General features: G+C 37.2%; 1 long non-coding RNA gene and 2 other non-coding genes across 3 annotated transcripts; all 3 read right to left on the bottom strand.

Annotated features, from left to right (window-relative positions):
• Positions 1–801: 801 nt before the first annotated feature.
• Positions 802–25,800, bottom strand: LOC116410933. The gene is made up of 2 exons (XR_004222764.1): positions 25,709–25,800; positions 802–2,381 (listed from the first exon to the last, which is right to left on the bottom strand). It is a non-coding gene; the product is annotated as an uncharacterized LOC116410933 (long non-coding RNA).
• On the bottom strand, positions 968–1,045 carry mir30c-2 (microRNA mir-30c-2). Its single transcript, NR_049663.1, has one exon. It is a non-coding gene; the product is annotated as a microRNA mir-30c-2 (primary transcript).
• On the bottom strand, positions 8,353–8,423 carry mir30a (microRNA mir-30a). Its single transcript, NR_049557.1, has one exon. It is a non-coding gene; the product is annotated as a microRNA mir-30a (primary transcript).
• Positions 25,801–27,431: the final 1,631 nt, after the last annotated feature.

The following is a 27,431-nucleotide window of genomic DNA, read 5'->3' as shown; positions in this document are numbered from 1 at the left end:
ATAAGGATTAATTGTATCTGAATTAGGATCAAGTATAAGGTACTGTTTTATTATTACAGAAAAAAAGAAAATATGTTTTTGAATTCTGAATGATATGATTAAAATATAGTCCAAGGGGACCATTCATTAAGGTACGATTGGCACAATTACAAAAAATTTGTATTTTTCGAAACTTTAGAACTGTTCGTATTGTTAACGATAATATCGCTAAAAATATTGTGATACGTTCGTTATTGCATGAAAAAGTCGTACTTTTCGTACTTTGCGCAACGATAACGAAAGATTTCATAATTCATTCAAGCTTCGGTATTGTGACTTTCTTTTGCCCAGGTTGGAGCTGCAGAGTGCTATGGAGTCCTATGGGAGGCTTCCAAAATCATGCATTGAAGTTTCAAAGTCAGAAAAGTTTTGTTCCATTTACAATCCTTCGGATATGAAAATTTTGTAACTTTCGGATCGCTACCACAATATTTTCGTATGGCCACAATACAAATTTTACGCACATTAGAAATTATCGTGGTTGATCCAAAATCATACTTTGATAAATCTGCCCCTATGTGTTATGGCCTTCCTGTGGCTTCTGGGTAACAGGTTTTTAGATAATGGACCCCATACCTACATTTATTATTTTCCTTTTTTTATAGTGCACATTCTCTTCAGAGTGGAATAGAAGTGATAGCATCCTACAACCTCTATATCAGTGAAGCAGGAAGGCACTGCATTCGTTTTTACATATTTCACTTCAAATATGTACTCCAACACTCCCTGTAAAAAAAATATAAATGAAAACACATAAGCATGTTAATGGTGCAATATATGTTTATTGCCTTTTTAAAGGTCTCGAAAAAATCACTTCTCAGAAGTACAAATCATTGGCTGTAAAACCTCAGGTTTGTGAGAGAAAGGGAAGCCGATAAAATACTCTTCCAAGGCACCTACTTGACTTCCTTTCAGCTGCTGTTAGAGGCAGAGAGAGTAAACAGCCTTCCCCCAGCTTTGTATTTCCACAGCTGAGAGTGTAGGATGTTTACAGTATCTGTCTCTCAGAAGGAAAACATGTCCGCTGGCCGGGCCTGAAAAAGACACTGCAGACTCTTCAACATTAACACACATAAAAGAATGCCATCAATCACAGCGGAATGTGGACAAATGACCAACAGTCAGGTCAGACACCTAACAACCCAATTAGCAAACAGAATCTAAACATACAACTATTAAACATACTTAGTGAAACACTGCTGATCTATTTTTTATATTTCTGAAGACTCAGAAAAGTTTACTGCAAAGGAATTACATCTAGCAAATAAGCATGGCCTATTTTTATATTAATATGAGGGGCTTTTGGAAAAGGTAAGTTAGGTGGCCTTGTAGCCCTGTGTTAGTTTTTTACCTCAGGCCAGTGTTTTTTTTTCCTAAACGGAGCAGGGACTTGGGGGAAAAATAGCAATTTAATTCCCTGCAGGGTACCTAACATATTTCCTCCCCCAAATGAAACAGGGTCTCCTTGTAAGATAGTGTTTAGCACTGAGGTACAGACCAACTGCAAAGTGCAGCTTATAAAGGCATGCTTTGGAAGCAAATCGGCACCCCCCAAAAACTATTGGCCTAATTTCGCTTCCATATGGATGCTCTGTATCTCTGATGCTCTGATCTGTACACTGTAAATCAATATTGAGTTCTAACAGACAGTGCTGTACATGTAAAAAAAAATTACCTTTTAATGTTTGGATGAAGATTATTAATTCTGCGACTAACCAATTTTTTGTTTAAAATTTTACACAAAGTATAAAAATACCAGCATTTTCACCAAGCAGAGACTTGCAAGTACCAGCAAACACACATGCAAACACAAAAAGTACTTCCCAACTAGATGAAAATGCTTTCTCTGCCAACTACCCTGCTTCACACAACATTACATAGTGATTTTTTATTTTATTTTTTAAAGTATCTTTTCATTGTTTTTCTGTTTAACTTAAGAGAGGAAGGAAAAGAAGAAGATGAGAAGAGAGAAGGAAACAGCGATGGGATTACATAATAAATGAATCGCATATCAAGTTTATATACAGTGACACAGTGTTTGCCATATTCTGTACTATTATTACTAGGACTACATTTCCATTAATTTAGATTCATGTGTCTCATTGTCTGAGGGCCTTAGACCACCTCTGTTGTTTCAGGGTTTAGGTCAAGCCACGGGGACCAGATTTTTTTGAATCTGTTGGCCAGCCATGTGCTTACATAGTGATTTTTAACAAAAATAGACATTTCGTTTTCACTATTTTATGCAACACACAATAGGATGTTAGATTTCATAATACTTCTGTGTGACAGCATCCACTTCTAAAATATATGCTCATTGCTTGATGGCGCCAGGTTTTGTTCTGTCAAAAAAAAAAATAAAAAAAATTACTGGATTAAAATAAATTCAGTATTAAACAGGAAATATTTAAAAAATGTAAATTAACGTATTATCCCTTTGCTACTGAAATGTGATTTAATATGTGATTGTCCGAGAATGTGATTACTCAAGCAGAATATGCAACTCGAAATATGGAGCTGAACCCCATATACAGTATCCCTGATAAAGCTCTGTATCCACCCTCAAAAATGTTCACTTTGGCATTCCAGCTGCTATAGAACCAACACTCCCAGAGGTAATGCAATAAAAAGTTTACTGCAGGTCTAGTCACCTATAGCAACAGGCAGGTATCTTGTAGGAAGTCACTAGTTTAATAGCAATAAACTTATTGTTTGCTATGGGTGTCTCTCTCACCCCCAGTAATTGGGAAAAAATGCTGCACCAAAAAATGGGCCAATTTCATGGCAATCAAATCATAAGACAAAAAGCACAACATTCCAAACAAATGAGTGCGTTTAAATGAAATGCACAATTTTTTTCAGTTCTGTACAAAACAAATGTCCCACCTGTCATGTTTTCACATAATAGTAATATTTCACTATTACAGAAGGTCTAAATATAACCTATTTTATTGTTATCAAAATAAATCTTGCAACTTTACAGCTGCTTGTTAATAGTTACGGCGTTTGGAAGCTTTCATCACCATCATCTTTCTCAACATATGGACTCACTCCCCACAGCTTAGACAGATTAGGTACATTACTTCATAAACGAGGAATCTTTGATGCACGACATATGCCACTGTGGTTGCTTTACATAGGACTAGAATGTAATATTACACAGTGAGAAAACATACTGTACATTTGAGGCTCATCTTTCAGTATATCTACTATAATTCTTAGTCATAGTCTAAATAACACACGCTAAGACAGATATGTCATCCCGAGGGAAGGCAGAAGCTCACTAAGGCTGGGTCCCCAAACGGCTTGATCATTCAGTGTTGTGTTTTCCTAGTGCAGCTTTTTCCCAAATATACACACCCAACCCATACCCATTTCTGTACACTACTTCTTTGCGCAATTTTGGTTCAAAGACAGGGAATCTTCTGGATCAGAGGAAGAAGCGTACTTCCATGCTCTGCCCCGCACACAACCCAGAACTGAAATGGTTGTCCCAAAAAAAAAAAAAAAAAAAAAAAAAAAACACCTTAAAACAAAAGGTATTTACATGACTCCTTAAATTATAGAAAACTCTCATTTTTGGCAGTTACATAGCAATTTTAGTTTTACTTCCCAGCAGATATGCAGTATGGCCATACCGATGTTACAGGATACTAGCCAGAAACATTATATTATAGTAAGTCTTCCAAACTGTTACCTTTACATCTGCAGCGTCCATGGCTTGCTCCACTTATCTCTACAAACCTTGATCTATTTCAGCACAACAGCTTATGGAAATATGCTAAGACATTATTAACACATGATTAAAAAGTGCTAACATCAGTAAGCACAATGCTATTATCTGGAGTTGTGTAAGTGTCACCAACAGTGGACTCAGGAGCAGGAGTAGGTGAAACATGTTATATGAAGTAGAAAATTGTCCTCCGCCATTTGCCAGTCTGAAGGCGAGGTTTGGATTTGGTAGATGTCAAGAGAAGACTTTAACATATAATGCTGTGTGTAAAATTTGGTGGAGGAGGAGTAACCAAATGGGCTGTTTAACCTAAATTTGAGGGAAATCAAACGGTAATGTTACAGTGTAAGATACACTTCTTAACAAGTCTATGATTACTTTATTTCAGCACAACGTGTGCACTCTTACTCCAGGTGAAGAGCTACAATCTGCCTTTCAGTCAGTGTGGGTGTAGTATCAGAGGAGCTAGCTATGCAATGGGCATTTAAGAGGGTTGCAGAGTGCTGCATTTCATAAGCATTCAACTATGTTTAAACAAAGGCAAATTGAAAAGAAATTACAACGAGGTAGGCAAAGTAAAGAAGAAAAATAGCTGGCTAAGCAAAGGTAGAATGAAATACAGCTGGCTGGACAGAGTAAGGAAGAATTCCAGCTGGTAGGCATATTAAAAAGGAATAGATAGTGCGGAAATAGAGGAAGCTAGCACCGTCCACATTAACTGTGCATGAAAGAGATTGAGAATATATGGGTGACGTGCAACTGAAGTAAAATTGTATAGCAGAAAAAGAAAAAAGAAAAAACAGGAATATACTCTCAGAGGGTTATCCCTGTATAGACTTCAGGACACTGCACCGAAAACCCCAAAACAAAGGGTGTAATTTTTATCAGGTAAGTTTCTTAATCAGGTGTGGTGCAAAATTAAAACTTAACTTTTATTATTACCTTATTTAAGACAAAACCCTATTAAAAAAACACGTAGGGTGAAATACAGCTCAAAAGAAAACTCTAACACACTGTGGGGCTGTTTAGAGTTAACCTGCTTTGTAAACTTCGCTACAAAGTTTCGTTTCTGTATAATTTGAACACCTAAGTTAAAGTGTGCATAACTACTGCTTTGTGAGAGAAAGCATGTCGGTTTAACGATTCCACTATACTTCCCTATACAAGCCTAAGTCTGCTTTATTATAACATTACACATTAGGGTTCATGTACAAAAAACACCCCAGACTGATGGTTGTCCAAAATATATTCAATTGAAAGCACACATTAATGCAATTTATACAGATACTTGCATCAGTGTGCACTACTGCACTTCCACATGGTCCCCACTGCATTAATTCTACATTTTCGGATGAATTAAGTGCAAGTGTATTTATTGATGAAGTGGAAACCTGGAGCTACTGTGACCTCTAAAAGTGGTGGTAGTTCTAGGGTTCCCAGTGCGGGCTGCGTTCAAAGAAGCAACAGACTTGCACATAATGAATTGGCAACACACATATCATGATCAGGGCAACTGTATCAGATTTTGTCTCAAAGTGAATGTGCAAATGTCTCAACTTTACTGCATTAGCCGCAAGTGCGTTTGGTGCAATTCCCACTGGTAATCATATTTTATATTGCACTTGCAAATGACCGCTACTGTTTTTAGGTACCAACATTTTGTTGAGAACAGCTAGGGATGCACCGAATCCAGGATTTGGTTTGGGATTCTGGCTTTGTTCACCAGGATTCAGATCCATCCGAATCCAAGTGCCTGGCCGAACCAAATCCGTATCCTTAAAATTATGTGACTTTTGGTCACGTGAACATGGAAGTAGTTTAACCCTTTAGTAGCTTCTTTTTAACCCTCCAGAAGCTTATAGTTTATATTTGTATATATAATTAAAATGTTTTCTGGAAAAAAAGAGAAGATTGCTAACAGCAGGTTTTTCTTACATATTACACACACAGTATATGGAACGTAAATACTAAAATGCACACCATGCAAAAGTATTTGGAACATCTGAAGCAACTTCTCAGAGATAAATGGAATACAAACGGATATCTCCTCCCTATGGACTCCAGCAGAGTTGAGAAAGGAATATGCAGTGTATCCAAGATGATTAACGTCATATTCAATTATTGGAAGGAATCCAAAAGCAGCATTGTGCAGAGGATTTGGTAGATGTGAGCAATCTTTAATAGAGACTTGTTAACCATTACTGTTTCCTACATTAGAAGGGAGTCTCTCCCAGATTCCATAAGCAAATATTAGAAACTATACTTTGGTTCTAGTGGTCTCTGCTGAGGACAAATACGGGCAAAGTCAGAGACAAGAATCATATAAGTTTGCCCATTTTCGATTCACTAATGTAAAAAAAATATATTTTGTGTTACTGTGATAACTTGTAGGGCAGGGTGGGGAAATTAAATGACAAGTGGAAAAGAGGTGGGATTCTTAACTCATGGATCAGGATCCATAAATCTGCTTCATAAGCCACACTGGACCAAGAGATGAAACTCAAGGGATGCATTTATGAGAAGCCAGTGGGAATAACTGTCCCTGGGTTTAATGCTTCTACTCACTTCCTAAAATAAATTAAGAAAAACTGGTGCAGTCACCATAGGCAACTAAACCCAGCCCTCACCTTAAAAGATATTCAACCATGAGCGAACCAAGAATGTTTGCTGCTGTTTATTGCTGCTTTCAATACAATAAATTGCAACACTAGAAATAAATGAATTTCAAATATTAATTGCATTTTTTTCTCTATTTATAGATTTACATACATTTTAGGAACACAATGATCACTTTTGTATTCAGCCAAATACCAATCCTGCACAAAATATTCGACCCAATACAAACCAAATTCTAACTTGCATTTTCAAATTTAAGATGTTAAAAAAAATCAACAAAAAAAACAGTTATTCAGAGATTTAAAACTCATAAAACTTTTAGGGTTTAGTGGAAGTAGCACACGCCTACCAGGAATTATGATTCTTTATATATTTAGAAATGTTTAAATCATTCTGTACCTTATAATTCAATATTACATTCCTTTTATAATTAGGTATAAAATAATTTGCCATTTGCTCAAACTACTGTTGTGCCATCAAAGGTGAAACATTTTAGAAAAAAAAAATCTAATCATGTATCAGGGGAAGACTCAAATGCTCAAAAGAAATGCAACATAAGCAATCCAAGCAACTCCTACACAAAAGAAAATGAACCAAGTAAGAATAATATTTTTCTTTTTTCAACAAAATCAAATTAATTTTCCTTTGAACATTTGGACAGATCTTTCCTTTTTCAATTATTACTGATAATGAGGTCATGTCATTTAAATTATAATGCCCTTCACTGTTTCTAAATATACATTATATATATATATATATATATATATTATTTGAAATCCTATAGTAGAACTGTCACACAATAAGGATAAGCTTTAAAATGTATGATCAGCAATAATGTTCCAAAATGGCTTAAACTATAGATGAAGTACTAAAAATGGAATCTAAAATAGAAATATATATTTATGTTCATTATATGCTGGCTGTTAACATATTAAAGTATTTTCCAATGAAATGGATACACCTTGAGCAATGAACTATGAATAATGGAGCAGTGCAGTATAATGCATATATATATATAGAACAAGAAAAATCCCCTGCACTACAGCCTAAAAGGTCATAGGAGGTATGCAGTACCCATCTAATTCCTAATTGGTTGCTATGGGCAACATCAACAGTGATGTTTGTCCCCAATGTTAATAAATACACAGATAGGGATGGGGGTGGGTAATAAGCGCACTGGGTGCAACTGGGACATAGTCAGTTGTAGTAAGCCTAGTATATGGTTATGTGGTTTGGACACTTTTCTGTTTGCGACCTGGTTTTTTTTTTTTTTGGCAAAATTAACAAATAAAGAAATAACCTTCAAGTGGTAGATTACAAACTGTGTCAGCTGCCATTTACCTGCTGTAACTCATATTATACCCAGGGCAATGTGTTTTTCAATAACTTGTTTTAAAGACAAAAGTAATAGTTATATTTTAACCTTCTGTCATCCCTGTGACAACCTGCATTAATTGGTGGGAAAGAGCATTTTTTTCTCTCTTTCTGTGGTGGGGCTTCTTTTTCCCTGCAAACATTTTTCTACAGTGCAATGCATACATAGCAAGCAGTTCAATCATACAAAGAATGTGATTTTGCTGAAGGGGCCTAAATAAAATCTACTTCTCCTATAAAATGTTACGGGATTTGTAATAACATACTTTTGCTTTATAATAAAGGAGTTGCTGAAGTTGCTTACAAAGAATACGATCCGTCAGTCTGTGCAGTTGAATGCTGTGTGTCACTGGGAATAAATCCTAAAACATACTATAGCAAATGGTTTGCAAGGGTCTGTTTTCTTTTCACAGTGATGTCTAACTGGATTCTTTAGATGCAAATAGTTCAGAATAAGCTGACTGCATATCTAGTATCTCATCCCTTTGCACACATTTAAAAAATGAAGGCACTCCTCCCACTCTCACAAGACAACATTCCAGAAAAATTTGCTGTATGGCATAAGAAGCTCTTGAAGACGAAGGCAGTTGGCAGCTGCAAACATCTGACTGAAAGCCCTTCAACTGCTTCACAGCTTCCAGTCGAGGATGTTTACAGTCGCATACTGTCAGCAGTAGTTCCTGGCCTTACTCTATCACTACACTGCAAGTTCATCACAGGGCTTATTGGGTGAGGTGGCAAAAAAGAGGGGAAAAAAACAACTTTTGGGTAATATAATCAAAGTTGCTAAGTTTATACAAGGTCAATAACCTATCAGCAAACAGCAATTACTGGTCACATGTATAAAAGGAAGTATTTGATTGGTTTATATGAGTTACTTGATCCACTGAAAACTTTATTATATAGATATTTGAATAAAAGGCAATTAGCAAGAAACAAATTTTAATTGAAATGGAAAGGTAGTGTGCGTTTAGTCTTCATTTTTGATAAACTTTTTTTAGAGGCATATTTATAAAAAGGTATAAACATCTCACTTAAAAAAAAAATGTTTTCTCCAACAAATTAAGAGATGCAGAGAACCATTTGATCCAATGGGGCACAAAAACATGTCTTTTATAAAGACTTCAGTCAGTGTAATTACTCAAGTATTCTCAAATTAGAATTCTGAAGAAAATGTCATGTATTATAAAGCATGTCCCTTGGCACTGTACAATAAATGGTTATATAAACTGATACAAGAGATAAAGGGGCCCAAAAGAGATTACAGTCTGTAACTCTTTGAATCTGAGAAAATTGTCAATAAACTGTGAGAAATTAATTTTCAGTGAAAAAAAATGAGAGAAATCGTACTTGAAATTTTTAAAACATGAGATTAAGTGAGAAAAAATAATTTGTTACATTCAATGTTACACTTTTTTTTTTTAAAAGAAAGTTTTTTTAAGGAAGTTTTATTCCTTGTCTCTTGTAGCATTATAATTTTATCCAAGTCCTAGGGGCTGATTTACTAATCCACGAATCCGAATGGGAAAAATTCGGATTGGAAATGAACATTTTGCGACTTTTTCATATTTTTTGCGATTTTTTGTCGCCGTTACGACTTGCGCGAATTGTCGCGACTTTTTCTTAGCCGTTACGATTTGCTCGTATATTGTCGCGACTTTTTCGTATTGAGCGCTCGTAAACGGCGGGCAAAACGTTCGTGCCCCCATGTGTGTCTTTTTTGCCAATGTCTTTCCATATGCATATGCCATTAGGGCCTTGTTTCCTTGTGCAACTCTGTACTTTCCCTAGCCTAACCATCCATAATTACATTTTACCAAGTCCCTTCATGCCATTATCATTTTTCCCTTATGTCTGCATGTGCAATTTAGCCATTCAGTCATTGCTTTCCCAGCTGCCCATGTCCAACCAATTGCAAGGACCAACTACGTGCTTAACATGTTCCTAGTGGGATTGTTGCGGGTTAGTCTTTGACATCTGGAGTTGTAGTTTGTGAAGGGTGACAAGGAGGTGTTGAAGTGCTACCAGTTTCACTCTGCTGCTATGACCATTTAGACAGCTTTACCATGTAGCTCAGGGTAGGGTAGCGACATCCCATGGAGAAGCCTAGGGCACAAGATCCTGGTGGGTAGCTATGGGAAGTGCTGACAAGTACCTGCAGATTATGCTACATTCAGTTGGTAAGGAAAGTGTTCTGAGCATGCATGCAGTGTGTATATGATATTTCTGTATGTAGAGCATGTGGTTTTTGATTGGGTGTGACTGATGGGGTAACATGTGTATTGCCCAATTAGACAAAACTGCAGGAGGGCTCTATAACAGCTGACATCCCCTCTTTCTGTTAGCATTTAGATTTCTTAAGACTCTTAACAAAGGAATTTAAAGTTATAAGTTGTGGTATTTTTAGATGCATATAATTATCTGTGTGTGCTGCTGTGTTGGCTGATGGTTAAAATTAGTTATTAGAATTGTGGTTACAGTACATATTTAAATACTATTTAAACACAGATACCTACAGGCACATTGATTTAAAAGTTCAACCTCACCTTAAAACACATGATCTTAAAAACAAATATGAAAAGTTTTACCTAACAAGAAGGTAGCTTTGAAAAACACAAACACAATGTCCAGAAATTATGTCTCAGAGATATAAGAGGTTCCTAGGAAACCACATATTCTCAATGGGTCAAGTCACTAGGGGAACAAAGCAAACTTTATTAAAGCTGAGCAATTCTACATTCCTAGCATTCCTCACACTTGGCATGGACAGAAAAAAACATGTCCAGAGAATGGGAAAGTAAGGTTATTGGGAAGAACAAATAAAGTGTGCAACGAAGTAGTATGTAAAAATTGCAATTGTGCATATTTCTGTTACATCAAGTGTAAATGAAGCACATTTAGGGGCTGATTTACTTACCCACGAACGGGTCGAATGGAGTCCGATTGCGTTTTTTTCGTAATGATCGGTACTTTGCGATTTTTTCGTATGTTTTGCGATTTTTTCGGATTCTTTACGAATTTTTCGGATCCAATACAATTTTTGCGTAAAAACGCGAGTTTTCCTATCCATTACGAAAGTTGCGTAAAAAGTTGCGCATTTTGCGTAGCGTTAAAACTTACGCGAAAAGTTGCGCATTTTTCGCGTAAGTTTTAACGCTACGAAAAATGCGCAACTTTTTACGCAACTTTCGTAATGGATACGAAAAACTTGCGTTTTTACGCAAAAATCGTATTGGTAACGAAAAATTCGTACAGAATCCGAAAAAATCGCAAAACATACGAAAAAGTCGCAAAATGTTCGTTTTCAAGTCGGAACTTTTCCAATTCGGGTCGGATTCGTGGGTTAGTAAATCAGCCCCTTAGTGTTCTTTAAAGGGCATGTCAACCCCAAAAATAATGTTTTGCATAATGAAAGAAAACATAATTCTAAGCAACTTTCCACCTTGTGTTACAATGTTTCAACAGTCTGAGCCACCAGGGCAGAGAATAGAAAAGGACAGGCAAGCACTGCTTCTAATAGCAATTATAAATACAAATAACTCAAAAACCATTACAAACTTGTAATAAATGTATATTGCAAAGCTGCTTAAAATTTTGGTTTCTTTTATTAGGCAAAAAATTATATTTTGAGTTGCCTTGTCTTTTAACATTGAATCATATACACATGGTAACACCATAGAACTAGGAATCCAGCAAGAGATTCTGTTCTCTGTAGGGTCATTTCAGCTTCACACCACTTATAATGCTCTTAAGGGCCATACTTTATATAAGAACTCTACAAATGTTAAGCAACTTCACATTCCATTCTTTAGAGCTCAGAACAATTAGCTTTCTTATACCTGTTACTTTTCTTTATTACAGAAGCGAAAAAAAATTATAGGTTAGTAAAATGTTTTCATTAAAACAGACCAAATCTACCATTTTAAGGCTGGGTACCTATAAGAATAGAATTCTTAGTGCTCAGCCAACAAAACGGAACATAATAAGAATTCAAATGCATAGTATAAAGTAAAATAAACAAAATAAGGCCAGGGAAAATTAGATACACTCTATCTAGTGGGAAAGTAATTTGAAGATCTCACAATCAAGATTATGCACTAGAGAATGGCATTATAGGCAGCAGACAAGTTTATGGTCATGTAAAAAAACATACTTCCTTTTAACAATGTAGAATATGGAAAGCTAGACAGCAGTGTTGCAGTAATTGTGGTCTGCTTAGATTCAGCCATGGATTTTGATTCAGTGCCACATTAAGGTTTGCTTTGTAAACTAAGGTCTGTTGGTCCTGGCTGTGCTATTTGTACATGAACAGAACACTGTGTACAGAGAGTAGATGTTAATGGTACATTCTATAAGTGTACTAGGATGTGCCTCAGAGTTCTATAGCAATATGTTTTTGCCAATGACACAAGACTATGCAGAACAAATTAATATAAAAAAAACTCTGCAAAGTTAATTGAGGGACTGGTTCAACTGCCCAGTATGAATTTCTTTCTTCACAAAAAAATGGACTCGGGTGGACTTTGGGTCTTCCTTTGGATCAACTAGAAGTTAAGCAGGACTTACCTGGGCACTATAGAGATGTAGTAGATATAGGACCCATTGTACGCATTTTGATGCACCCAACCCAGGATTCGGTTCAGGATTCAGCCAAGATTCTGCCTTTTTAAGCAGGATTCTGATTCGGGCTGATCCATGTGCCTGGCCAAACTGAATCCGAATCCTTACAAAGACATGACTTTTTTTTAAGAACCTAGCTATGGCCACAAAATGTACTACAGAGCGATCTGTTAGTACAATCTTTCAGTGGTCTCTAAAACAGGGTTAGGCATACTAACAATATCACTCTTTGAAGCTACACTGATTAAAAGACTGTTCTAAATTTGCTAATTTAAATAATATATTTTGAATCCTATTCTAAAGTTAAAAAATAAAACCTGAAGCTTTTGATTGACATATACTCTTAATAAATACTGTCTTCACATAAAACATTCATTATATTCATCAGCAGCTGTTGTTCCAACCACAATGTAAAACAAAAAAAACCCCAAAATATTACTTTTCTCAGAAGATAAGTGAGATTTCCTTAATTTCTGTTGAAATACATAAAGGTTCATACCTTAAGAAAAGGGACAATTTTGAAATAAAAAGAAAATAGAAGAGGGTTGTTACATAGTTACATAGGGTTGAAAAAAGACCAGAGTCCATCAAGTTTAACCTTTCCAAGTAAACCCGGCACACACAACCTATACTTACCAATCTATACACTCACATACATAAACTACCGTATATATACCAACATTAATACTAACTGTTGATAGTGGTCAATGGGTCCTTAGCTCTCAATTAACCTCAGACATGCCAGTAAGATTACTGCATAAATGGGTAGATTGAAAGCATTATCTAGACTTGCATAGGCATAATACCACAACTTTGATTTTCTCTCCCAGTGCTCCCATGCTGTTTGTCTCGCTCTGCCTGGATGAAGCTCTTGTAAAATAATTAAAGCTGGCCATGTGTTCCACAGTGTAATGCACAGCCATCTTTGTCATCCAGGACTGTGGATTTTGTTAAAATAACAAAAAAACAAAACAGGACAGTCCGCACAAATCAGAACACTTGGGAGGTTTGCAGTTGGGAATTGGAGCATCCCTAAACTCCTGAGCTTTAAGTTAATTTATCTAAAAATGGTACAGTGTTTATTACATAACATATCATTCACTAGTAAAACATATTTGCATTTATAAAATAGTCCCCAACACAACTGTGAACCAGGTCAGGGTGTTCCAGAGTGTGGGCCCCCAAATAACGGTCTCATTCATTATAAGGCAATGTTAAATGTGTTGGGAAGACAAGTTTCCTCAGAGTTAGATCATGAGAAAGATGCACAAAGGTAATTAGGCTTTCATTGGGATCTGGTGGATCCTGGATCAAATTAAAGTATAGTAAATGTGAAACTGCAGTAGAAACCAGAAGTGATATTACAAAAGGCAAGCAAGTTGCAAACTAAAAGGGACAACACTGTTATCCCTGTAGTAAGACCAGCAGGCATTCTTTGGGCAGTGCCAGTATGGTGAGATCATGTTCTAGACACTGAATCATTCCCAGATCTCAGTATCTCTCTTTCTTGAGAAACCGGCAGACTGTATTTGCTGGCAAGGATTTATCAGCTGTAAATAATATCTATGTGTCACATGCCAACACTATGAGAGTGTGTTGGTAGGTAAACTGTTACTGTTCCTAGCCTAAACAGCACCATTGCAGAAACCTACTGAACAAAAAAGGGGCACAGTCATTTAATTAGAGGAGAATTCATGATCTGCTTAAATATTTATTTAAGCAGAGCTCTGTAAAGAAAATTCCCATAATGCCACGCTCCTGCACCAAGACCAATTTACATGCACAGTTTGTAAGACTATGAGGAAGCTTCCTGCTGAATGGCTCAGATCCACATTCCTAAGGGGGGGAGGGGGGTTCTTAGCATTCTTGAGGGAGCAGGAGAGGGGAGAGAGCTATGCAGACTCTGGCAGAGGAATTACAGGGGCAAGGAAGGAGGCAAGAAATCCTGTTTCTTTTGATAGAGGACTCAGTGCAGTCTTTCTGTGAGTGCATATGGCTGTACTTATATAGACCTTTCTGATAAAGCTTACTTAGGTTTACCTTTCCTTCTCCATTAACACAAGAGCCAAAAAGTTCAGCACAAGCCCTATACGTTGCACTTAAAAGGGGGTAGGGTTTTAAAATTAGTTTTTTACTTTAATTGCTTTCCCTTGTATTGTTATGGCTTGTTATTTGGGCATTATACTACTATACTATACTATACTAAAGGGGAGGTTCACCTTATAATTTAAGTAGATTGCAGACAACAGTATGAAAGCAGTAGTTTCGAAGATAAAATAAAATAAGAACAGCAGAGAGCCTGAAAAGAAATATAATCAATTAAATGAGTAGCCTGTTGACTTTTTTTGTTGTGAAATCTTTTCCCTTTAATCTTTCACTGCGGACATCTTACTTGTACAGATTAAAGGGGTGGTTCACCTTTAACTTAAAGGAAAAAGAAAGGTAAAGTCACTTGGGGGTGCCAAAATGTTAGGCACCCCCAAGTGACTTTAACCGCCTACCTTTTACCCCGGGCTGGTGCCGCTGTCAGGAGAAAACAGCACCAGCCCGGGGTAGCTGCCGGCGCTTCCTCCTTCGGGCTTCGCTGCGCGCGCATGCGCAGTAGAGTGAAAAGCCGAACTTAAACATTTAAGTCGGCTTTTTCGCTCTACTGTGCATGCCCGGCCACCGGCAGTTTAGGAAGTGGAAGGCGGAAGGAGGAAGCGCTGCGCTCCAGGTGCCCCGGGCTGGTGCTATTTTCTCCTAACAGGGGCACCAGCCCGGGGTACAAGGTAAGCGGTTAAAGTCACTTGGGGGTGCTTAACATTTTGGCACCCCCAAGTGACTTTGCCTTTCCTTCCCCTTTAACTTTTAGCATGTTATTATGGAATAGACAATTTTTTTTTTTTATTTGCCTTGCTTTTATGGCTCTTTTCAGCTTCCATATGGGTTAACTGACCCCAGCAGCCACAAAACGAGTGCTCTGTGAGTTAATTGGTATTGTTACTTTATATTACTTATCTTTATAATTAGGTTCACCTCTATTTATATTTCTGTCTCTCTTTTAAAACACTACTTAGTTGCTAGGTTAAATCAGACCCTAGCAACCAGACAGCTGCTACACTGGATATCTGTTGCACAAAAAGCTTAATCATTTAAAAACTGCAAATGATAAAAAAATGAAGACCAAATGCAAATTGTCTCAGAACAGCTCTCTCTACATCATACACACATATTTGAAGGTGAACAACCCCTTACGGCCACCACAGCTCCAAAGTACAACAGTGTCCCCAAGATTAACCAGATGGATAAGGTATAGGAGTCAGAGCGCCTTGTAAGTAGCCTTGCAACCACAGGTTTTTTTCTTAGCTGCTAGCATATTTAACAAGAAAAAACAGCAGGGTGCAACGAATAAAAAAAAAATCATGATGCCTTACACCCTGCCCTGCTTTTTGCAACAGGTTTATAACAGACACCTGTATGCCTGTATTTGACCATATGCTAACAAATATTAAAGTACATCACTATCTGAAATTAAGTTCTAAATTCAAATTAACTTTTAAAATACACAAATGAGAAGAAAAGTCATTGCTTGCATCCAATCCAATATATTTTAGGTGTGAAGGGCTTTATCTGCTCTTCAAATCACAGAACCCTCACCCATTCAACCATCATAGAAAGAATTTGAGAAATGTTCTAACCAAGGTAAAACATTAACAAGTAAGCAATAAAATTAACTATGTTGTAAGTTAATGGCATTTGAATTACCATTCAAACATTTCGTAAAAGTAATTAATGTAAATTTATTTTATAGCATGAGGGAAAATTTTATGGCTTAATCCATAACAAATTGCAAAATTCAGCCCACAGAAACCTTTCAAAACAAAGAACATTATCCAAAATAGAATTTTCTTTAAAAACATATACACATATGGAAGTCAATGAGTACAATCTATATAGACTCATGAATAAAAACTATTTTATATTAAATTTATTAGCAATAACCTTAGCAATCTGGCATATTATTCTAAAGTTTGTTGGGAAGAGGCTTTGAAAAGATGCCAAAAACATGGTTAGCAGAAGTGATAAAACAGGTTTATCTGTTAAAGGTAACATATTTTTGTAAGAGTAAGTGATTTATTAAAGGGGTGGTGCACCTTTATCACCTTTAAGTTAACGTTTAATATGCTATGGAATGGCCAGTTCTAGGAAACTTTTCAATTGGTCGTAATTATTTATTTTTATAGTTTTTAAATTATTTGACTCTCTTTCTAACTGACCCCAGCAGCCAAACAACTTCAATCACCTTAGCAACCAGGGAGTAGTTTGAATGTGAGACTGGTATATGAATAGGAGAAGGCCTGAATACAAAATAAATTATAAAGTGAAAATAAAAAATAAACTGTAGCCTTAGAGAGCAATCGTTTTTTGACTGCCGGGGTCAGTGACCCTCATTTGAAAGTTGAAAAGAGTAAGAAGAAGAAAGCAAATAATTTAAAATCTATAAGAAATAATGAAGACCAATCGAAAAGTTGGACATTCTATAACTAAAAGTTAACTCGAAGGGGGAACCACCCCTTTAAACTGGAAAGTTACTTAACAAAAAATGATAAAAAAAAAAAAAAACACAACACACAAATAATAAAAAATGAAGACCAAGTAATAATTGTTTCAGAATATTACTCTCAATGTCAGTGATCCCCAGATCCCCAACATGTTGCTTCCCAACCCCTTGGATGTTGCTCTCAGTGCCCCCAAACCAGGTCATTATTTTTGAATTCATGACTTGGTGGCTGAATTTTGACTGGATAAAAACAAGATTTACTACCAAATAAAGCCTCCTGTAGGCTGATAGTGTGCATAGAGGCTGCCTAATAGCCAATGTTAGCCCTTATTTGGCACCTCCATGAACTTTTATGATGCTTGTGTTGCTCTCCAAGTCTTTTTACATTTGACTGTGGTTTACGAGTAAGAAAGGTTGGGGACCCCCTGCTCTACATCATACTAAAAGTTAACTCAAAGGTCGACAACCTCATTCAAAAGAAAGTTAAGTGTTAAATGGCATGGAAAACAAAAACAAAATTTAAATGAGTACAAATATATTGTATTGATGTCTAGGTTGAAACCCAGTTTATAAATACACTTGTTATTCACTTTATGTGCTTGTTGTTCAGTAGCATATATATGGCTACATTGTTCTGCACATTAACTATTGATATGAGTGGGAGAAACCATAACTGCTCATACAAACTTTTTCAAAACTTTCCATAACAATGTGTTGAGGTGTTTAGGCCCCTGGTGGCGCCACTCTACACTCCAAGTCTTCTCATATCGGAGGGGGCCAAGGGGGGGGGCACATTGCCAGTGCAGAGCAATTAGCTCTTGAAGTTACCAGAATTGTTTCTAATGGCATCAGCGCCCCTGGCAATGTGCATGTAATCTCAGAAAGAAATGCCCCACACAAATTTGTTGTTTTTTCAAATCCATAATATTCATATATGCTTCTACTAAGGTAAAAAAATTGACTAGGAGATTGGTAGCTATAACAGAGATTAGTACCTCCCACCCCTAAATAACATTGTTTTTCACTTTCTAAAAACACAAGAGGAAGGGCAAAAGTATAATTCATGTAGACAAGTATTTCCATTACTTCCCTAATTTCCCAACCACACCCTTGAAAACAATTAATTCCAGGAAAGCCTCCACTTTCATAGTTTGCAAGCAGACAGCTTCAGGCAAATGCAAAACGTTTTTCCTAATTTCTTGCTCAGTAAGAAGCAGTTAGGCCTTTCTAATGATATTCTGAGCACGAGCAAAAAAAATATATATGTATAAAAAAAATAGAAAAAAAATCAGTCAAGCAGTGCTTTAATGCCATGAGTATGATTAACAGAATGGACTTTCAAAGGTCACTTGAATGCCAACACTTTTTAAAGGGATAATCATAAAACTGCAATTCTGCTTAACTGAACTCCCCACTAACAGATGCCAGTGGAGCTTGGCTAATCCATTTTCAGATCTGGTGACAGAACAGCTCTGACTGCAGACACCAGTGTTTTCTAAATTAATAATCAAATTATGACTTGACTTAGCCTCCAACTAAACGGAGAATAACAAGAGATGAACATAGACAAAACTGTGCATTGCGACCTATTATCACACATTAAACACATTATAATTAAGCACAGCAAAACAAATATTTTAGGTCCCATACAAACTGAGTGTATATTTGCATTTGTAGTTTTAAACACATGTGCAGGTATATTGCATTACAGTGCATTTTCATACATACATACATTTTCCACAGCCTTAATGTAAATTAGAATGTCCAACAAACACGTAAAATTGAGCATGCTGCCTTTAGAAAAGTGCTTAAAATGCAATGGATTGAAACACTTGAATAAATCTTTATGAGCACTGCTCAGTTCACATTACAATGCAGCTTTCTGCACTTATAATCCGTTAAAAAGCATCTTAAAGGTGTAAATCTTATGCCCATATGTATGAGCCCTAAAATATGCATGCTACTGCTCCAATTTGTGCTTGCATGAAGGAATCCATTTGCTGGTACATATGTAAGGCAGTATTTATACATAAGCATCTACAGTGCCTTTATATTTAAAAAAAAAAACAAAACTCCTAGCTCATCACTAGACACTTTTGGCTAAATTCTCTGGCGGAATTAAGGAGGAGGGGGCGGAATATGCGCAGAATGTATTGTGTATGCTCCAATCAGCAAAAGGGTGAAGCAGATGGCAGTCCATTGCCTAGGGAAGCTCCGGATTGAAATATGTCCATGTTTATGGAAAACAGCTGAAGAATATGCTTGCTTTAACAGGTAGTACAAGTATTGGGATCTATTTGTTATCAGCAGATTAACCAAAAAGTTTCCTAATATGTCAATACCATTTCCATTAGTGATTGTTTTAAATCATCAAATTCAGATCAATCCCCTAGGAAAGTACATACACACTTGATGTTTTAGAATAAATCATCTATGGTATTTCAGATCTCAGACGAGTTGTACGTTTGGGGTCTGAGATACTGAATCCCTGGAAGGCCCAGACAACATTACAGGGTACCTGCCACCTTAAGAAATAAACCCAAATGTAATTCTGTCATGTTATTTGTGCAAAATAAACATTACTTTAACTATATAAACAATATAAATATTGTTTCCTTCAGTTTTGGAATTGTTCAATCACAGCACAAAGGAATGCACCATTTTTGTGGACACCGTTAGTATGGCAAGCTTTGCATCATGCCAAAATCTTATTTATTTTATAAAATTGAGGACCAGATGCCCATGCACTGGCTACACAATTAGATGGTGAGGAGGGAAGGGCAAAGTGAGAAGTGCAGTGAGATCTAGGTGCTGTAGTGAAATGTTATAGTTATTGCCTAAGGCATAGAGGCGGGGCAGGTAGTATATGACTGACAGCTGGGATTTTATGCCTTTATAATAGTATAGGTAGGTATAGATGTGCTAATAAAAAAAAAATAATTTGTGTTTCATGTTTAATTTTAAAAGGACTTTGATTATACAGGTTTTTTTATGTCTGGGTGACAGGTACCCTTTAAATACCAATTTTAACTGATCTGATTGTACTGGCCTATAAAATCAATCTCAGTCCATAGGCCAGTTTTATCAAACGGTCAAAAAAGGCCTAAGTTGATGTAATCACTGGGAATTTCTCACATGCATAAAAAGTTAAAAAAATTTCTTTTCATAGACAAAATTTTTAATACAGGTATGTGACCCGTCATCCAGAATGCTTGGGACCTGGGGTTTTCCAGATAAGGGGTCTTTCTGTAATTCGGATCTCCTACCTTAAATCTGGTAAAAAAATATTTAAACAAAAATTAAACCCAATAGGATTGTACAAGGTTCTGTTTTATTACTACAGAGAAAAAGGAAATGGTTTTTAAAAATGTGAATTATTTGATTAAATTGGAGTCTATGGGAGGTGCCCTTTCCGTAATTCAGAACTTTCTGGATAATGGGTTTCTGGATAAGGGGTCCGATACCTTTACCAGTAAGGCCAGTCACAGCAGAGAAAGGGGGCCAATCTGGTCATGTCTGCCAGGTATTGTGTGCAAAGCGACAGGCACAGCATCGGCCTCTCAGTGTGCACATAGGGCAGACTTTCGTGCAAAATGCATAGTTTAGCATTGCTGATGTGCTTGTCTGTGCACACACAAGATGGGGCTGAGAGGAGCACATCGGCTTTTCCATGCTGGTATATCTATGCCACTGGAAAAAAACACTAGGGGGGAGATCTATTAAGACATGAACGCTCTGTATTTTCGCCGATTTTTTTGCTCTTGCGCAACTTTTTTGTACGCCCGCGTGACTTTTTCGTACGCTTGCGTGACTTTTTTGAACGCTGATTACAATCGTTCAGTACGAAAATTTTGTGACATTCGGATCGCCAATACGATATTATCGTGACTAATACGATTTTTTCGTAAGCATTTTCATGATATTTGCGATCTTCAGAATTTATCGTATCCAATCCAAATTTTTCCCATTCAGGATTCAAACTTGTGCCACTGGCCTTTGACTTCAGGATTAATTATACTTCAAAGAAAGCACTGTGCTTTTCTCAGAGCATTTTTGGATAAAGTAACACAGTTGTCATGTTCTATGAAGTAAATAAACACTATGCCAAGCCCCGAACTTTGATCACAGTGGTGGTGGGCACACAGCCCAAATTACCAACGCTAAACTGTATGATCCAGGTTAACAAATTAAGAACTTACTATTATTAAAAATGTTGACCCATGTAAAGAATTTATCTGCCAAAGTCAGCAATACATCAAAGTTATAACTTTAATTGGTTAATTAAGAAAATATGCAGCAAAACAATGATAATGTTCAAATTGATTTTCAACCCCCCAAAGTCAATATTACAAGTAAATCATTTTAATGCTCTTGATCCTTTCATGCACAAGCGTACTGTGCACAACTCAATTAACATTCATCAATTGCACATCAGTTTTCTTATGGTGGAAAGTCACAAACATGCACTCCCAGCTACACACATAACACAACTGTACATCTATTAACATGCTGTGTCATCAGCTCATTGTTGTTTGTATTTTTATATTATATATATATATATATATATATATATATATATATATTTGCAGTTCTTGCCAAGTTTGCTTTGGCCCTGCTCTGTGAAACTCCCACATCACTCACTTGCATTTTTCATTGCTGGTATGATCCACACCCTTATTGAAAGGCTTAGCTAAGTCCATACCTATGCTGGAGTATGCACATACCGAGTGATTACAAGAACTTTATTTCAGTATAAACAGAAGAATTAAGTGTCCAATTACTAAGGCTCAATAGTGATCAGAGGTATATTTCTGTCCGGTGCCCAACTGCCCCCACACTCTATCCGATTGTTGTGTGTGCAGAGCACTCTGTGTACTGTGCCAATCACAAAACAGAGGGGCACCCCACTCAAAAGAAGTTTGTTATTATATCTAGGTACACAAGTAGGTAAAAACTAGTAAAACTGATCCATGATTTGAATTGGCACTTCTTAACTGTTATATAGAAAAGGGTATTCTTTAAAATTATGTATTCTCACATGGGTTTCTGTATAAAGCCCTACTGCCAACTTCTATTTTTCCTTTCTGTATGCTTGTTTGTTTTTTGTTTTTTCATTTTAATTCCCTTTCTAGTTGGCCTTTTTTTAATGGCCCTTTTTTATATTAAATATTTTTTCTTCCCATGTGTTCAAACAATTTCTTCCCCCTAATGTAAACCTTGGTCTCCCATGAGCTTGCTAAGTAGATCACTTCTGCCCACCAAGTTTTCTTACAAGGTTTTCCTTTAAATGTGCCAAAGAGTATAGGGGGGGTTTAAAAGTCTCTGCTGTCCAGACTAGTAATGAATGCAGCAATGTCATTCTGTGTGTATATTAAATGTAAGTATTTGCTTTTGATTTGCTGGGGCAAGTTGAATTTATAGTTTCCTCTAATTTTTATAATTACACTTAAGCATACATGATTTGTATGCATTCCACAACAACTTCTATATGAGCTAGTGTCAAAATTTGTATTTGTGTACACAAGCACACAGAACAAAAATACAGGGTAGGGGTGTCAGGGTTAATTACTTGATTGGTGGAAATCATTTAAGGCCAAAAGAGTGCTTAGAAAATCTGTGGGTTGCAGATTCTTCCAAGTAATTAGATTGCATGATACTAAAAGCAAGTATGCTTGTGACATGCAGTCACTTAGCAAATTGGTGTGACTGAATGCTAATAGAATGACAAAGACAGGAACCAAAGAAAAACATATCCATCTTGGCATCAGTCAAGCATCCGATTGTTTTCAGAGGAAAGCTCAAAACAATATTTGTTTTAGCTAAATGATAAACACAGCCTGACATCAATATGATAAAGCAACTCTGGATATTAATTCATTGCACACTGTTATAACCAGTCAGTTTTGTGGTACAGCTTTAAAGCAAGTGTGCACTAAGTACCTAAATTTAGTACCTAAACCCTGTTGGGGAGCAGGTAATTTAAAAATAAAGATGGGTGAAACACTACAAAGCACAGAGAAGCTTAAAGCAGCTAGCTTTAGTATCACTTTTAGTGCATTTCAGGTTTTTTAGATCTTGGTGCCACTATAACTAACAGTGTGCTATAGGAGTCACATATTTTCTGTAGTGGCACAATCCTTATTCACTTCTTCCATGCTCACAGTGCGGATCAGTAGCTGTTAATAGGAGAGTATCAGGTCCTCATAGCTTGCCTATTTATTCTCCATGCTTGTCTGATGCAGTCATTCTGGATGTTTCCATCCACCAATAAGTGACATTCATGTCCTAAGAAGAATAATGCAGGCTTTTCTAGCATTAGATCTGTTTAGCAAAGCCATTAACCGCCATCAATTCTCACTTGGAGAAAAAAAAATACACATCCCTTTGCTGGTTAAAAGTAAATATTAATTTATCCCATATAAGGTAAAATAGCTTTAATGAGGTGTCCTCAGATCTTGGCTATTTATTTATATGATAGATCCTAGCTGGACTTTCTATACATGTCCCTAAATTTTTGAAATTAGACACAAAAGCATTCATATTAATCGATTGAAACCACAGGTAGCCTTTTCATGTTTGAGTTGGCAAAATAAGATCTGGATAAAAATACACATTAAACTTTCCTGCAAAAAATAAATAAGGAACTTGGTTAAGGAAAGACTGATGTACTTGTACTGCAGCAACAATCCCAATTTGGCCACAATTTTTACTATAGCTACAACATCTATAAGCCGCTTATTCTCAGCTATGTACCCAGAATCCCACATGTACCGTTTTTGCTATATATCTAAGTCTTTGACCCACTTAACCTCAGTCATGTCCACAGACTGACACATATACAAATGTCGTCCTTAGTTTATACCCTGGATTGGCCTGTGTTTATCTCAAAACATGTTTATATTCCAATACAGTTGTTTTCACTACAGTGGCTAAATGCCTGTTCCTCAAAATCTCAGTTCTGTTCCGTTCTAAAAGAAATGCAGTATCATTGCAACATTCATATCAGAGCAAAGGAGCTTTACAGACAAAAACAATATTACACAATTTCCTAGACAACATATAAAGTGCAGACCCATTTATGCTCCACTAAAATTTTTGCATCCAGATTCTACTTTTGTAAGCATAATGCACTTTAGTAGCAACAAAACAAAAATGACAGCATGCTAATTTTATAAAAACAATAAATGTAATGTCAAATTTTATTTTGCAAGTTGGCCTCATGCTATCATTTATACTATGCTAAGTCAGTCAGTACAGCTAAGCAACTTTTATTTTAACTGTATATTGAAAGTCACACCATGTATTTATTGTCAGTCTCTAATGTATATACGCTATACCTGTATGAGATTACACTTTGCAAAGCAATGTGTACACTTGTAGTGCTATAATAAATACAATTTTAGATGTGGCCTTGATTTTTCAAATGATGTGGAAACCTTAATGTAAGATGAGAAAATAATCACATGGACTATCTATCTGACAGTGACCATGGCGAAGAAACAATCAATAGTAACTATCAATATCTAACTCAGCCAACAACTCCCAGCGGCAGTGCTAGGCTACAGTTCATAGCAACTCCTGTTCTATAAGCATTTGCTGCTTTACAACAGCACTACAAACTAGGCAAACGGTTATTAGGCACAGTAAGAACACTGCAGCTGTTGTCACTTTTCCACTTAAGTTAGATTGCCCGAACTTCAAAAATGGGATAGATCCTTAATAAGTTTATCAATAATTCATTTATTTGAGAGTCATTTCACAAAGTGCCGGCTATTAACACAGCGAGTCATCTGGATCACCCTTTCCGGTTTTGAAAGAGTTCTGCACGGGTGAAAACAAAAAGTGAAGAAAAAAAAAAGGGTGACCTTCCCCTTCTCATGTTCCCAAGTGCAGGGGCTTTGCGTAACTCCTGCTAATGGGTACATGCAAAAAAGTTGCTCAGTGAATGAAGGAGACAAGTCAAGGGCATCCCAGCTACAGTGCATCAGTTACTATCTGTGGCCCTCAGCTAGCAGAACTACAACTCCCAAAACACCCAGCTGGTTTTTTGGTTATGAGTGGATTGTGGTGGGTAGGGCAATGATAACTGCATGGGATTAAAATGCCTTAATGGCCTCCTTACAAACAGTCAGTGCAATACCCCAAGGCTTATGTAGGGTGCAACTAGTCCATTCCTATAATAACTATCACTATGAGGGTGCATCCCCAGCACATTTGTGTAACAGAGCTGTATGAAGCACAATGCCTGACACTGATTACTAGAAGTTGCTCTCAGGCACTTACTGCCTCAGGCTCAGGATGACCAATACATGCTCGGCATCCATGCAAAGGACTATAAAAAGCATTTTAACCTCCGGATGTTTTGGGCTGAGGTTCCCACGATCCCCTGACGCACAGACTGAGGCGCAGCTGAGAAAGTCGCGGTCCGACTACAGCAACCAGGGGAAGAAACAAGTTCGAGCAAAGCCTGACTTTCCCAGCCATGTTACCTCGCTGTTTCATTTAATAAAGTGCATGTCACACGCCAGTGCTGCCCAACCTGCCGCTGTTGCTATACTACAATTCCCAGTGTGCCTACAAAGGCTGTTGTGAGTTTAACAAGAGTCAGGGGAAGCAGGTTGCATAGCGCTTTCCTACAGCAACTCTGCTCTCCCGTAAATACTGCTCCTATTTGCAGTTAATGTCGCCTTTTCCCCAGCACAGAGTGCAACTGAATCTTTTTCGTGCAGGTGGGGTTCAGGGGAACACGCACCGCTCTCTTTTTCGCTCAGGAACAAACTCACCTCCCCAGAGCCTCTCTGTCCCTGATCGCCATCTCCTTGCGGCTCCTGCAACCCCACGTGATGTGACCCCATGTCCCCCCTGTGCTTTTGCTGTCAATGAACTCGGACAAACACACCTACCTCGCCGGCACCGCCTTCCCCGGTCTGCGAGCCAATGAAAACTCGACGCTTCCCCCGAGTGCGACGCACAGACCAATAGCAGTAAGCCGGGGGAGTGGCGCAATCATTTACTTGGATGAAAGGCAGCTTGTAGAGTCGACTGCAATGTCGGAAAGGGTATTTAGTGTGTGTTGCTGAGCATTGCTATTAATTAGCGGGGCGACAACATTGAAGACATTTCCCGAACAGAGTTATGTAGCGCTAATAAGATTGTCCATGAGGAAATATGTACGCTGCAGTTCTCCCGTAGACTTTACACTTCTAATTAGCGACTGGGTCATCGCAAACAGAAGCAAATGGATGGAAAAGGAAAATACGTAGCACGTGTAGTTGGAAACGGGAAAAGTTCCCGATCCGAATGGAGTCACAGGCGCCCTCTGATGCATATTGTTCCGCCTCGTTGTGAGACATGGGTGCTACAGGGCATGGGTGCTTTACAGACCCCCGCCCACATCAGAATGCACATTAGGGAAGGCTGCACCAGGCAGGACCTTAGCTACGTGCCCCCTACTTACAAACAGATAGATCTTACTACTGCCTCCTACTACACAAAGCAATTGGTACTTCAGCTTTAGTTTAATAACAAGCCTCCACTTTTGCAGCATCCCATCCATAAACGCTTGTTTTTTCTCATTACTATTCCAAACTGCTAATCATAATTTGCAACAAGCCCATTGATATAACAATGAAGTTCACCTTACATTTACCAGATCAATATCAAATCTGAGAAATCACATGGAGCATGGAAATTCACATTTCTAGGAACTGTATTATAATTGTCATCTAATAAACCATAATTCATTTATTTTTGCTGACATAGGTTAGAATTTGTTAAATGCTTGCATTTACTAAATACTAAGCCTCCTAACTAAGGGGAAAAACTAAGTTTAGAATTGATTTTTGGCTTTAGAATGTAGCAGTGCATAAATAAATACAGATGTATCTGAACAAATAAAGTCTGAATAAAATTAATTTTACTACTATAGCTTATTGGAAAGGAATATGAACTGTGCACTCCTTGCTCTCAATTATGTACCATATACAGACACACACACACACACACTGAATAAGAATGGGAAGCGTGTTGCTTGTGTGGGCCTAATTGGGAATATTTTAAGTGGATACAATTAATGAATATAGGCTGTTTAGGCATTAAGTGATCTGTTTGTATTTAAGTAGCACACTTGTCCTTTTCTGCTAAACTCAGTCTGGCTTGAGCTACTCCTCCATGGCAGAACAATGAGCAGATTCCCGTTCTGGTGTCTTTCCATTAGAAGTCATCTCAGGCTTACATCTGCTGTGCTGCATGTGCTGGTCTGTGAGGTTCAGTCAGAACTTCCCAAGTATTTTACCTCTGACTGCTGCACCTTCTTCCCAAGGCATGATAAGTACCTTTAGTGCCAGCTAATAATGTCAGGTCAGTGCTGTGTAATAGCACTATGTAAATAAAACTATACATACAGTGGCTTGCAAAAGTATTCGGCCCCCTTGAACTTTTCCACATTTTGTCACATTACAGCCACAAACATTAATCAATTTTATTGGAATTCCACGTGAAAGACCA

The sequence above is a fragment of the Xenopus tropicalis genome, chromosome 5, assembly GCF_000004195.4.
Source record: "Xenopus tropicalis strain Nigerian chromosome 5, UCB_Xtro_10.0, whole genome shotgun sequence".
Classification (NCBI taxonomy): Eukaryota; Metazoa; Chordata; class Amphibia; order Anura; family Pipidae; genus Xenopus; species Xenopus tropicalis.
The sequence above is the reverse complement of the archived record's forward strand: the minus strand, read 5'-3'. Positions and strand labels throughout refer to the sequence as shown.